The following is a 13137-nucleotide window of genomic DNA, read 5'->3' as shown; positions in this document are numbered from 1 at the left end:
TAAGTCCTCTAAAAGTATGGATAAAATGTTAAAGACAAGAAAACACCAGGGGATGATTGGTGGGCTGTTGCATGTGAAGTAGTAGTGCCAGTCATTCTGGTGTTACAAATATACTAATGTAGCATACCTGTGCTTTTTGCCAAATTGATCAAAGGTAGACTATGTCCTCAGAAGAATATTCATTTCACCAGGAAACATACCTGTTTGATTGATACTTTCTTTGAAGGAGAAAATCAGTTTTATGCAAGATTTGGTGTACTCAAATATGGCACCAATGGATGCGGTAAGTGCCCACAACCAAAATGGCCTTTGTAAGGAAGGTGCATGGATAGATAAATTTTTAGAATAGCCTGGATATGACAGGACTAGGATATATATATATATATGAACATGAGCCAATAATTTCAGAGTGCCTTTTATGAATTTGAAATTAAAGCCAAAAAGTGATTATCATTAATATCAGCAGATGTGATATGTAAACATTACAAGCAATGTGTGTCTCATAACTCTAATTAGTACTAGGTAGACTCCAGAGTCTAGAGTCTACAGATCAGATGCATTACAAATTACAAATAATCAAAAATATCTTCAGCAATGTGTTGAAGCTCGATATTATCAATATCTCTTGGAGGATAGGGAATGTTGCATGAAGATGTAGAGATGTCATGTTCAGCTGAAGAGGTTATTGTTGATGCCTCATCGTCAAGCAAATTTAAGTGATTCATGGCATTCGATGGCATCTTCAAGTCAGGTAACTCTCGTTCAACATCCCATGATTTGGTAAGCCTTTTTATGTGTTCTGGACTCGTACGTGACAGAATTTAGAGGTTAGAAGGTCAGAAATTAGGGTTAAGCTTTTTTTTTATTTTTTTTCCTAAATTTACCTATCAGATACACCCTCCAAAAAACGCTTGATATGTTTTTTGATATGCCATTCCCAAATTGGGATAGGAGCTTCCCTGAATATGATATATCTTCCTGCATATCCTGGCTTATACACTCCTGTTACGTGGAATGATGTTTTGGGCAACCTGCCCTTGTGTATGTGATAAGGCGGCAGTGCAACAAACACATTTTCCTACTTCTAGTGATTTATGACTAGTTTCTAATGAATGATATCTATAATTTCTTTGTAAGAAGTGTAAGTACTACACAAGAAATGAACCAAGAAATTCTCTTGTTCTTTCAGTGACAGAGATATATGGTTCAAGCTACTAAGTAGTTAGTCATGCCTTGGATTCATGCTAATTGGTTGAATCAAGGACAATTTTTTTTTTTTGAATCTTAAAATAAGACTCCATAAATCATAGAGCTGAAAAGATGAAATAAAATAGTCAGCTGATCACACCTTCTCCTTTGATGTCTTTACTAGGAAAGGAAACTGGTTTAAACTTTAATCTATGTCTCATACCAGAAAGTCAAGAAGGAAAGTGTTATGGACTACCTTCCCTGCACTTGAAACACATGAACACATAATGATTAAGTTGAACATTTTCTTCCTAGGTGAATATTCTTTCGATGCCAAATACACCTGTCCTTCATCCACCATTTGGGAAGCTGCCCTCCAGTCCTACCCCACGACAAACAGATCCATCTCACCTTCCCTCAAAAATAGATCCTGTCCCATGATGTAATATTCCTAAGGGAAAATTAACAGTGGTAACAAGCAATAACAGCACATGCACAAATTTTTTTTACACACATAAGTAAACACCCAGAAATTTTGCAAAAAACTGCGGCAAGCTGAGCCATTTTATTATGTATAATGGTAGGAGCAATGTTACCAGACTTGGAATCGTTAAGGCAAAAGAGTGAAGAGTTTTAATCGGATCGGGAAAAAATTGATGAATTCAATAAATAAAGATATACATATATTGAATTACAAGAAAACATTTTTCATTGATATTCAATAAAGCCATGTCCAAACAATGCATAATATCAATAGATGTCCAAAATATCATGAATGAATAAGTATCTCATATAGTTAATGAGTCCAAATATGATCCTAACCAGTGACTACATAGAACCAGAAGCATCTGCTTCTAGAAGTTTATAAAATACTGCATACTAATCAGTAAAAAAGCAGTAACTGAAATCTCTTGTTTGCTGCTGAAATGTTATGATAATGGTTTGCTATTGAAATCTTTGACAGAGCACACGCTGAAGCTAACGTTGGAGAACACTGCACACTACGCCTCCATTATGTGGAGTAAACTGAAGCTGAAACCATGCCTCTATTACCTTATCGGTGTATGAGTTGTCAGACCTGAGCAGTGAGAAGTGAGTTACGGATTGGCATTTAATTTTTAACCTAACTAAACCACGTGGCGAACAATGCAGCAACCATAAACGTTAAAGCCCATGCTCGCTGAGAAGAGTGCTGAAAATCACCTCAATCGCCTAAATCACAATTAATTGGTGAGTCGTGAGTCAAACTCGCATTGACCACGAGTCAAACTTGGTCAACGCGAGTTTGACTCAACTAGAGTTGAATCAGATCGTTTGAGGGAAGAGCAGAGTTTGGCTCGCGATTAATCATGAGAGATCGAAGATTCATGTTTCACTGGGTAGGAGTACAATGGGTATGAACAAGTGCACCTGGGCTTGCCAAAAGCAAGCTAGACAAACCCCAAGTGAGAAAACAAGGTGCCCAAATGCTGGAAAGTGACTCCTCCTCTATGCTCTTCGCTGTCCTGAAAATATGCACTGCTGGCTGGAAAGAAGTTCCGATTTGAGGCCCCTAGATTGCTCAGAAAATTTTGCCGAATTAACCTTGGCCTTTCCTCAATAAACCCAAGAAGACGGAGAAAGGGTTGGGCTTGATTCTAACCTTCCAAATTTGGCTCAATTTCCACATGCTCCTCCAACCGCTGGGTAATTCAACCCACCTGGAGATATCACCTCTAAGCTCCTCCAAATTGATGGAAAATGCTAGCAAAATTCCCATCCAGATGCCTTTTCAAATCCCAGCTCAATTCGGCCCCAAATGTCTCTCCTTCCAGCTCCCACATGGGGCCTAGGAACTCCCTCTACATAGTGCCACATAGTCTCTAAAATGGTGTCACTGCTCCAACGAAAACTCCACAAAACCTCCTAGCACTCCAAATATTCAACAAAAGATGGCCCCGTGCTCTCCCGGAAAGCGCAACAACTTTGCTGCTCCACAACTCGCTCTCTTCGGAAGTGCGTTTTCTCTCCTATACCCAAATTGCTGAATAAATCCAATGAAATGTCTCGTGCAACATCTGTAACAACTCCCAAATAGTGTAGATCCTCCTCCTTGGGCTGACACTCAAAGTCCACCAAAGGTAGGGTGAGATTTTCACATGAAAATCTCATGTGCTGAACAACACTTGCAGACTTGGCTCAACAACTCAAGCGTGTTAGGTGAGTGTGAACAACAAAGGTTCAAAAGCCCCAAAATGATGCATTTTTCTCCTATTTATCCTTGAGCCCCCTTTTTCCATGTGGACCCCATGCATCAACCTCACCTTGGCTCTCTCCCTCCAAAAGTGCAAGTTAGCTCAAGGGGTGCGTATTCCCCTTTTGGGGCGGCCCCCACCATCCACTATCATTTCAATTTTCCCTTCTTCTCCTATGTTGGGACCTTCCTTAGCCAAATTAGTCAAGTGGGGCCCTCCTAACCCACTTCTCCTAATTTAAGCACCCAAAATATCAAAATTGACACAACTTAGACAAAATTGCAAAACTGGTGTAGTTACTCGGTGAAATTAATTAGAGGGGACATCATAGTCCTCCCCTCCCAAATGTTGCTTGTCCCCAAGCAACTGTAATGCACAGTGCTGTCGGATATGCTCCCCCTCCCATGTAGCATCCTCATTCGGTAGGTTCCTCCACCGTAGGAAATACTCTCTGATAATCCTGCTCCGCAACGTCCTCGCCCTGGTCTCCAAAATAGCCTCAGGCTCAAGAACCAAATGCCCCTCATCATCTAGTGGGGGTAGCTCTGTGGCGATCGTCACATGTCGTCCCAATACGTTCTTGAGGCATGACACATGAAAGACATTGTGTACTTTGCTTCCAGGCGGAAGCTCCAACTCATATTGCACCTCTCCAATCCACCTAATCACCTTGTAGGGCCCATAGAAATGTGGTTGTAACTTCTCGGTCCACTTTTGCTTTAGCATGGACTGTCTATATGGTTGGAGGCACAAAAAGACCAAGTCTCCTACCTCAAAGTGCCTCTCGACCCTGTGCCTATCTGCATACATTTGGGGCCCTGCTGTCTCCAAAAACAATGTCAGTGATCCAGGTGGCTCTAGAGAGACACACAGGACAAAGATGGCGCAAAAATCAAAGTGATCAGAATGATGTCAAACCAGGACCAGAGTGTAGATCTCGTCCTCTTGATCATGGAGGTGCAAACGGTTCGTCAATCCGAGTCTGGATGACGAAGTTATCGTGAAAAGTGTTTGCCTTGGTTCCTTTGAAAAAGGAGGCTTTTCTCATAAAAAATGGCTTTTAGCCTTTATAAGGCAAATCGCATCGAAGGGAGTCCAAAGGGCGGACTTAAGCGGGCCTTTAGAACCCCCGATCAGCTATCTCCGACTAATCAGAGGTCGAGGGCATGCTAGTTGCGATATTGGCGCTATACAGGCTTGCGAATCGGCGTCGGCGAAACCCAAAGGCTGAGGACCGGGACCCCTGGGTGTAGCGAATACGATTAGCGATCGCCGATATCGGCGATGGGAACGATCAACAATCGGCGTCGGCGGATCCCTTCATATGCAGGGCTACGAGCTGAAGCGTTAGCGATAAGCAATTAGGTGCAGACCCGATGGGCATTATAAGCTCGATTTAATAAATTTGGAATCCGGGTAAACGGTTTTTGGCCAGATTTTTCAGTATTTTTGTGTATATCTGTTTCCACAGAAAAAATGCCATTTTGGTGGTTTTGTTGCGACGACCGATGCTTCTATGCAGACGGATTCCATTATAAACAAAACAGACCTCCAATTCTTAAGCGGCCCTGTCCCAAACGCGTTATAAAACATGATGGATGCAGAGAGCCGGGGGGAGGAGGCAAAAGGCTGCGTGACAGAGGGCGAGAGCAGTGTGGCAGAGAGCCCGAGAGGTTGCGTGGAGAGAGGCTCGAGAGCCTGAGTACGCAGAGAGGCATAATCCGCAGAGCAATGCTTGAAATCTGCAGAGCCGCAGAGCTACAGAGAGCCATAAGCCAGAGTGCTTGATCGAGTGAGATTGCAGGGCTGCAGTGACATAAGCCAAAGAGCTACGTTGCCGATAGCCAGAGCAGTCTTCTTCTTCAAATCGACGCTGTGAGATCGATGGCCAAGCAAGTTTCAGCACATTGATAGCTTCTGTTTCAGATTGCGATAAGGTAGAAAAACAATCGATGCAAGAGGCGCCAAAGTCCAGTTTTGGTAACGGGCTGCCTGCGCATCGATGATGTGAACAGTTTATTCACCGTGGATTGCCTTATGAACATCCACTTCTTCATGTGCCTTTTGTGGTGCGAGGTATATGATTTATTCATGTATTTCTTCTTACTCCATTATGTTGCATAGATCCTTGATTGGTATTGAGACAGGATCTTATTTATTCCATGTTGTCATGATTCCTTGCTGATTGGATGCGGAATCTTTCATATGATGTACTTGCTGTCATAACTCTTTATGTTATGCTTTGAGATCCCTTGTTGTATGTTGTTGGGATACTCTTGTTGTCGTCATGCATGTGTTTTGCTTTGACATCCCTTTTGTGCCATCTTGGCAAGATATGCACCATGCTTGTTTTTGTGTCATACTGATAGGAGTCTTTTGATTGAGAGTTCTAGTTGTGGAACATCTCTTAGAGCCACTCCTGTGTGAGGGCATTCTTCCTTGTATGATCGAGACATCATCTCTTGTGTACATCATCTTTATTGACAACACATAATGTAGCGACCTACACCATGTTGACGCCGGGCCCGGAGACGTAGTCCCTCCTGGACGAACTCCGTTATCAACGGCTTTGTTTTCATGTGTTGATGATTGATATGTTCCTTTTCTTTATAGCATGCAGATGTATTCATTAATGTTCTTTTAAAAGCAATTTTAACACATCACGAAAGTAAAAGGTCTTGGAAGGGTCCTTCTTCACACTCGGACCTAGATCAAGTGGTATCAGAGCGGTATTTGCGTTGATGTGAATTGTGGTGTGAACAATGGAATGTGCAATGATAGAGGATGAAAGAGCAATGTACGAGACCATGGTTAACATTTCCAAGAAAGTGGAAATCATGTATGAAACTCTACAGAAAGAAACAGAGGAAAAGGAGCGATTACAGCTTCAGTTGAAAGCCATAGAAGAGGCCATGAAAGAACTGAAGCAAGACAGACATAATCTTCAAACAGAGAATGATGAATTGAAGATGCGTCTACATGAAGAGAAAGAGGAGAAGCAGAGTTTGCTACTACAGCTGCAAGCAAAGGACGAGGCCTTGGAAAAGCTGCAGCAAGACCCATGTGAGGTAAAAAGTAGTTCTCCATCTTCATGTATGTTTCCTGATGATGATTTCGCTATGTTTGAAAATCACACCACAGGAATTGGCTCCAAATTGTTGAAAAGAATGGGATATGAAGGAAAAGGCTTGGGTGTTAATGGCCAAGGCATTGTCAATCCCATCAAAGTAGAGGAATTACCCCGTCAGGCAGGACTTGGGTATGTCAGGAAAGAAGTTGGGGAATGCGCTGAGACAGTTAGCGATCCACCAACAACGAATGATGAGCAGCCCTCATCAGTTCTTTCCAAATCGAAAGAGAAGGTAGATTTCCTTTCGATTTCATCTTCTGATAGTATGATGTCTGTTGGAGATTTGGAGATCCCAATTACAGGGACGAATATGAGGCTCCTTATAAAGACGAGGCACGAGGAAGAAGAACTTGGTGCTAATAACCAAGGCATGACTCAACCTTTGGAGGATGTGCATGAACATCGATTTGCAGGCTCAATATACACTAAAGGAGAGTGCTCAAAGGTGTTAGAGTCGTCCGAGACATCGTCGAGGAAAGAGAATGATGGGAAAACATCCCCATCATCCCATGGCAGTTTCCATTGCAAGGAGAGAGCTGAGGCAAGCTCTCATCGCCATGCTGACATCATAAACAGCAAAGGAAGGTATAATCACTTTCGATCTTCAAATGTTCATTTGGATTATGATCATGTTGATAATAATGAATGAAGATTAAGGCATCGAAACACATGTACTTTTTGTGGTTTACCTAACCATACCTTTTCCATTTGTTGGAAAATAAGGGCAGCACTCATGAGGCATGAAAAACCCTCTCGACAGCATGAAAAGAAACAGGTTAAGCAGATATGGAGGAAGAAAGCCTATTGCAGTCATTGCAACATAAATGGCCATCAAAGAGCCACTTGCTGGAAGTTCCATCCAGAGCAGCGCATGAAAGACAAAGCGTCGGTGCATGAACCAGGAATAGCAGTTGTTCGACAAGCAAAACCACCTCAGGGAAGTGACCCATTCACATTGATCAGTGAAAAATGGTTTTTTTGACATGATGTCATTTCCTGGTCATTCTTTTGTAAATCATTTGTTGCATTTTAAAATGTAAAAGTGATGATGTGTTTTCCATCACTTGGTCAGCAACAATGATGTCTGGTCATGTTTTGAGTCGTATTTTGAGTTGCATGTTAGAGCTCTGAAAGTGATGTTATGTTTCTGTTACTTGTCAAAACAATAGTGTCTGGCCTTATGAATGTAAACAGTAAATCGTGTGTTGCAGTGATGATGTGTTTTCCATCACTTTTTGAAGCAACCATGATGAGTTGGCCTTGTTGTCATAGTTGGGGTATTATGTCCATCTTGTTGTAAACTTGACCACTGAGTATGTGTTATAAACTCGTGGCAAGTATGGGACGTTTGGGTCTTTAGTTTGGTCATGTCATGCAAAGCATGTCATTGCAAACAATGTACTACAGGTGGCAGAAGTAGCAGGTGTTGGTTCGTCACTTAAGGCTCCGAAGAACAAAGGTGAAGGAAATGGAAGCGAGACCTTTTCAGGACGCTTGTGATGCAGACAGCGTATAGGGAGAAAGTGCAGATTATTTTTCATGCTTTTGAAGGACCAAAAGCTCCTCAATAGGGAGGATTGATCCAGGTGGCTCCAGAGAGACACACAGGACAAAGATGGCTCAAAAATCAAATTGATTAGAATGATGTCGAACTAGGACCAGAGTGTAGATCTCGTCTTCCTGATCGTGGAGGTGCAAACGGTTTGTCAATCCAAGTCCGGATGATGAAGTTATCGCGAAAAGTGTTTGCCTTGGTTCCTTTGAAAAAAGAGGCTTTTCTCATAAAAAATAGCTTTTAGCCTTTATAAGGCAAATCGCATCAGAGGGAGTCCAAAGAGCAGACTTAAGCAGGCCTTTAGAACCCCCGATCAGCGATCTCCAACTAATCGGAGGTCGGGGGCATGCTAGTTGCGATATCGGCACTATACAGGCTTGTGAATCGACGATAGAGGATCGGCGTTGGCGAAACCCAAAGGCCGAGGACCAGGACCCCTGGGTGTAGCGAATACGATTAGCGATCGCCGATATCGACGATTGGAACGATCGGTGGATCCCTTGATATGCAGGGCTACGGGCCAAAGCAATAGTGATAAGCGATTAGGCGCGGACCCGATGGGCATTATAAGCCCGATTTAATAAATTTGTAAATCGGGTAAACGGTTTTTGGCCTGATTTTTCAGTATTGTTGTTTTAACAGAAAAAAGGCCATTTTGGTGGTTTTGTTGCAACGGTCGATGCTTCTATGCAAACGGCTTCCATTATAAACAAAACAGACCTCCGATTCTTAAGCAACCCTGTCCCAAACGCGTTATAAAACACGATGGATGCAGAGAGCCGGGGGGAGGAGGCAAAAGGCTGCGAGACAGAGGGTGAGAGTAGTGTGATAGAGAGCCCAAGAGGCTGCATGGAGAGACTGCGTGGAGAGAGGCCCGAGAGCTTGAGTATGCAGAGAGGCATAATCCGCAGAGCAGCGCTTGAAATCCGCAGAGCCGTAGAGTTACAGAGAGCCATAAGCCAGAGCGCTTGATCGAGTGAGATTGCAGGGCTGCAGTGACATAAGCCAAAGAGCTACGTTGCTGATAGCCAGAGCAGTGTTCTTCTTCAAATCGACGCTGTGAGATTGATGGCCAAGCAAGTTTCAGCACATTGATAGCTTCTGTTTCAAATTGAGATAAGGTAGAAAAACGATCGATGCAAGAGGCGCCACAGTCCAGTTTTGGTAATGGGCTGCCTGCGCATCGACGATGTGAACAGTGTATTCACCGTGGATTGCCTTATGAACATCCACTTCTTCATGTACCCTTTGTGGTGTGAGGTATATGATTTATTCATGTATTTCTTCTTATTCCATTATGCTGCATAGATCTTTGACTGGTATTGAGATAGGATCTTATTTATTCCATGTTGTCATGATTCCTTGCTGATTGGATGCAGAATCTTTCATATGATGTACTTGTTGCCATAACTCTTTATGTTATGCTTTGAGATCCCTTGTTGTATGTTACTGGGATACTCTTGTTGTCATCATGCATGTGTTTTGCTTTGACATCCCTTTTGTGCTATGTTGGCGGGATGCGCACCATGCTTGTTTTTGTGTCATACTGATAGGAGTCTTTTGATTGAGAGTTCTAGGTGTGGAACATCTCTTAGAGCCACTCCTGCATGAGGGCATTCTTTCTTGTATGATCGAGACATCGCCTCTTGTGTACATCATCTTTATAGACAACACATAATGCAGCGGCCTACACCATCTTGACACCGGACCCGGAGACGTAGTCCCTCTTGGATGAACTCCGTTATCAACGGCTTTGTTTTCATGTGTTGATGATTGATATGTTCCTTTTCTTTACAGCATGCAGATGTATTCATTCATGTTCTTTTAAAAGCAATTTTAACACATCACGAAAGTAAAAGGTCTTGGAAGGGTCCTTCTTCACACTCGGACCTGGATCAGTTAGCAAAAGATAAAGCATCATACCCTTACAAAGCATGAAAAGGGTACATACCGATGGACATATGGTAGGTAGTGTTGTCGCGCGGATTGACACGACAACGCTCAAACCGGGGGCTGTCACTCTGATCCCCGGTCTCTCTGTTTAAGCCTGTCTCCCACGGCTAAGGGGGGTAGACCCTGAGGAAAGATAAAGGCCAACTGCCACAACAGTTGGGCCAGGAGACGAAAAGCACTAAAATGACTTGACGAATTGAGCAGACCAGTGCCTTTAAAGATCTAAATGATCACTAGCTAGATGATCGAAGAACATGAACCACGACCAGCAATCATCAGGAAAAGAGAGCAATGCTTTAAATATTCAGTAAACCACAAAGCTCTTCAAATAACGGTATCCAGCAAACTAAGAGAAATGAATCGTTTTAAGCAACAGTGAAACCAGATATCAACTTTATGCTCAGATCTCAGCACGAAAGATATATAATGTCAAGCAACTGAAGGTGATAAAGGCAAAATAATTTTCCAAATTTATTTATTTATTTATTTATTTTATTTTTATTTTTTATAAAACAACGAACCTATAAAAAAGAAAAAGAACTTTAATCTAAACTAAAACAAAAATCCAATACAATGCCTAATCTAAACAATTAAACATTTTTTTAATTTTTTTTTTTTTTTGTTTTTTTTTTTTTTTAAATTTTTACCCACATAAAAATGAAACTATAAAAAAAGGATTAAAATCTAACAAATTAAAATAAGTAACTAAAATGAAACCTAAACTATATGAAATAAACTCTAACAAATTTAAAGCAAACTAAAGTCATTAAAATCTAATTACCAACAAACTATACGCTAAATAAAACCTACGCTAACCTAAACTATGTGAAACCGAAAAAAATACAAAACTACGCCTGCGCCATTAAAATCACATCGAATTTATTTTTTAGTTTTTTGTTTGAAGATTTATAAGTGCAAATGGTAAATGACGGGTGAGCTGTGGCACGGTAACCCTACGTTCGCTGGAGATTTAATCGAATTGCCGCAGAGGAAGATGCAGAGGGCTCGAAGGCATACACCGGGCAAATCGCAGTGGAAGATAACCCCTGCTGCCGGCGGATAACCAGAACCCAAGGCGGATACACACGACGGGATTAATGAGAGCCACGCATAGCAAACAGCAAAAAAAACGAAAAAAACGACCAAATGAGGCTCAAAATCAAAACGCGAGACGACTTTGTGACAGGGCTCGGAGGCAGAACGAGGGGTTTCGGGCTGGAAACAGACAATGCTGCTACGTTCCCCTGGAAAAAGTGACAGAAGAGAATAAATGAAAGTCGAAATGCTGAACGTGTGCCTCTTTTTATATGCGAGAATACAAAATCTTGACGGCGGGAAGACTTATACTGAAAGAAAACGAAGCAATAAAGTTATGAAACGACCGAATGTGTGAGCCTCGGCCTCAAAAGACACGAAAGCGACCTCTTGCTACTGGTTTTGCAAACTTATGAAGGGCGTGAACGCGGGTATGAATGAAAGCTGAGCAGAAATGCGACCACGCGAAATCAGTAACCAGCCCAAGCTCTGAAAGGAATCACGGCAAAGAAAAACAACAAAAGAAACAACACGTAACCCTGCTCTGCTGCCAAAGACTGAACGTGAATGAAAAGATCAAGCAAAGCCTTTCGAATGAGAGATTTAGCCCTATCTCTGAGAGGAGAAATCGATGCGTAAATGAGAGAAACTGACGGTTTTTTGGAGCAAAACGATTTAAGCTTGCTTGGTTTGATGAAATTGCTGAATAAGTTCCACCAGAAATCAAATCATAAGCTACTCAAATCTGAAACCTAAACTGTGTATACATTCACACTTCAATTTTGTTTCAAAACTTTCTCTGTCATATTCAGTATTGTGCTTGCAGTTTTAAAAGAACAGCAGGGCTTTGAGAATACCTGGGATGGTTTTGGAACCTGCTGAACGCACCTTTTTCACGCTTGACTTTCACTCTGGCGCAATGTGTTTTCAGCAGCAGCATGGGCCTTTGAAACCCTGGAAAACAGAAAAGCAGGAGCCTAGCAGGGATATGCAAAATTTTCAGAGTAAAACCTTCAAAATTTACCCACAGTTACAGAAATTCTACAGCTCTAGAACAGCCAGATTTAACCATGATTACAGTAACATTTTCAAGATATCAAACATTTGAACTTTACTGTGAAATAAAGAAAATCCCTCATGTAAAACAGGAAATGAACCCTAAGAGATTAACCCAGGGCACAAACAGCTGGGCTCTGCACAGAACAGCTTGTGGGAGTCGGCTGGTTCAGCCCAGAACTTCCCCAAACGCCCACAAATAACCTTCACCTAAAAGTTTCCTGCACACCTCAAGCAAGCATCAGCAAACAAGGGCAAGAGATGCTGCTAGATTTCAAGGGAAAATGGAGATACCTGCCATTTTCCAGAAACCCTACAGCATTCAGACCCTAGCACGTGAGCAAGATACCTGTACTCACAATGCTCTGAAAAAAATCAGCTATTTTAACTGTTGAAAAACTGAAATATGCAGAAATTCAAACACCTCACAGCAGTTCCAGAGAGTAACACCAGCCAGTTTGAACCCCAAAGTCTTTTTATTAATCAGAAATCAGTTTACAAGAGAGCTTTCAGTACAGACTCACAGATCAGATGAACCTGAAAATGACCTCCTAAGACCCTACATAAAGGAAATGATCCCAACGGCTAGTTTTGGGTGATCCACAAAAATATTATTATTTTATTGCTTAGGGTTTTTGCTTTATGCTTTTTATTTTTTATTATTTTTTTATTTTTCAAATTTTTTAATTTTTTTTTTTTAATTTTTTTATTTTTTTTATTTTTTATATATGAATTTATTATTTTTATTCATTAAAAAAAAATTTAAATTTATTTTAAGACGAATCATCAAACCCAGCCGTTGGAATCATCACCTAACACCTAGGACCTAGGACTCATGAGGGGATTTACAACATTTTCAACCCTCAAGACACATTTCATCATGATTTTTTTACAATTTTTACAATTTACATCTCAAAGGGATGAATCCACTTTAACATAGACCCTCATAGACCACCCAGATCTGCGACACAACTATAATCTAGCAG

The 13137-nt window shown here is 41.5% G+C and overlaps 1 protein-coding gene across 1 annotated transcript in view; it reads left to right on the top strand.

The window, feature by feature from the left end:
- The window catches only part of LOC149146552 (magnesium transporter MRS2-3-like), a 203673-nt gene that overhangs the window by 108796 nt on the left and 81740 nt on the right, over window positions 1-13137 (top strand). The window lies entirely within an intron of this gene.

This window comes from Pinus tabuliformis, chromosome X, assembly GCF_031772625.1.
Source record: "Pinus tabuliformis cultivar Carrire ecotype Pingquan chromosome X, CPIR1, whole genome shotgun sequence".
NCBI classification, from domain to species: domain Eukaryota; kingdom Viridiplantae; phylum Streptophyta; class Pinopsida; order Pinales; family Pinaceae; genus Pinus; species Pinus tabuliformis.
Note: the sequence above shows the minus strand (reverse complement) of the source record. Positions and strands in the feature narration are given on the sequence as shown.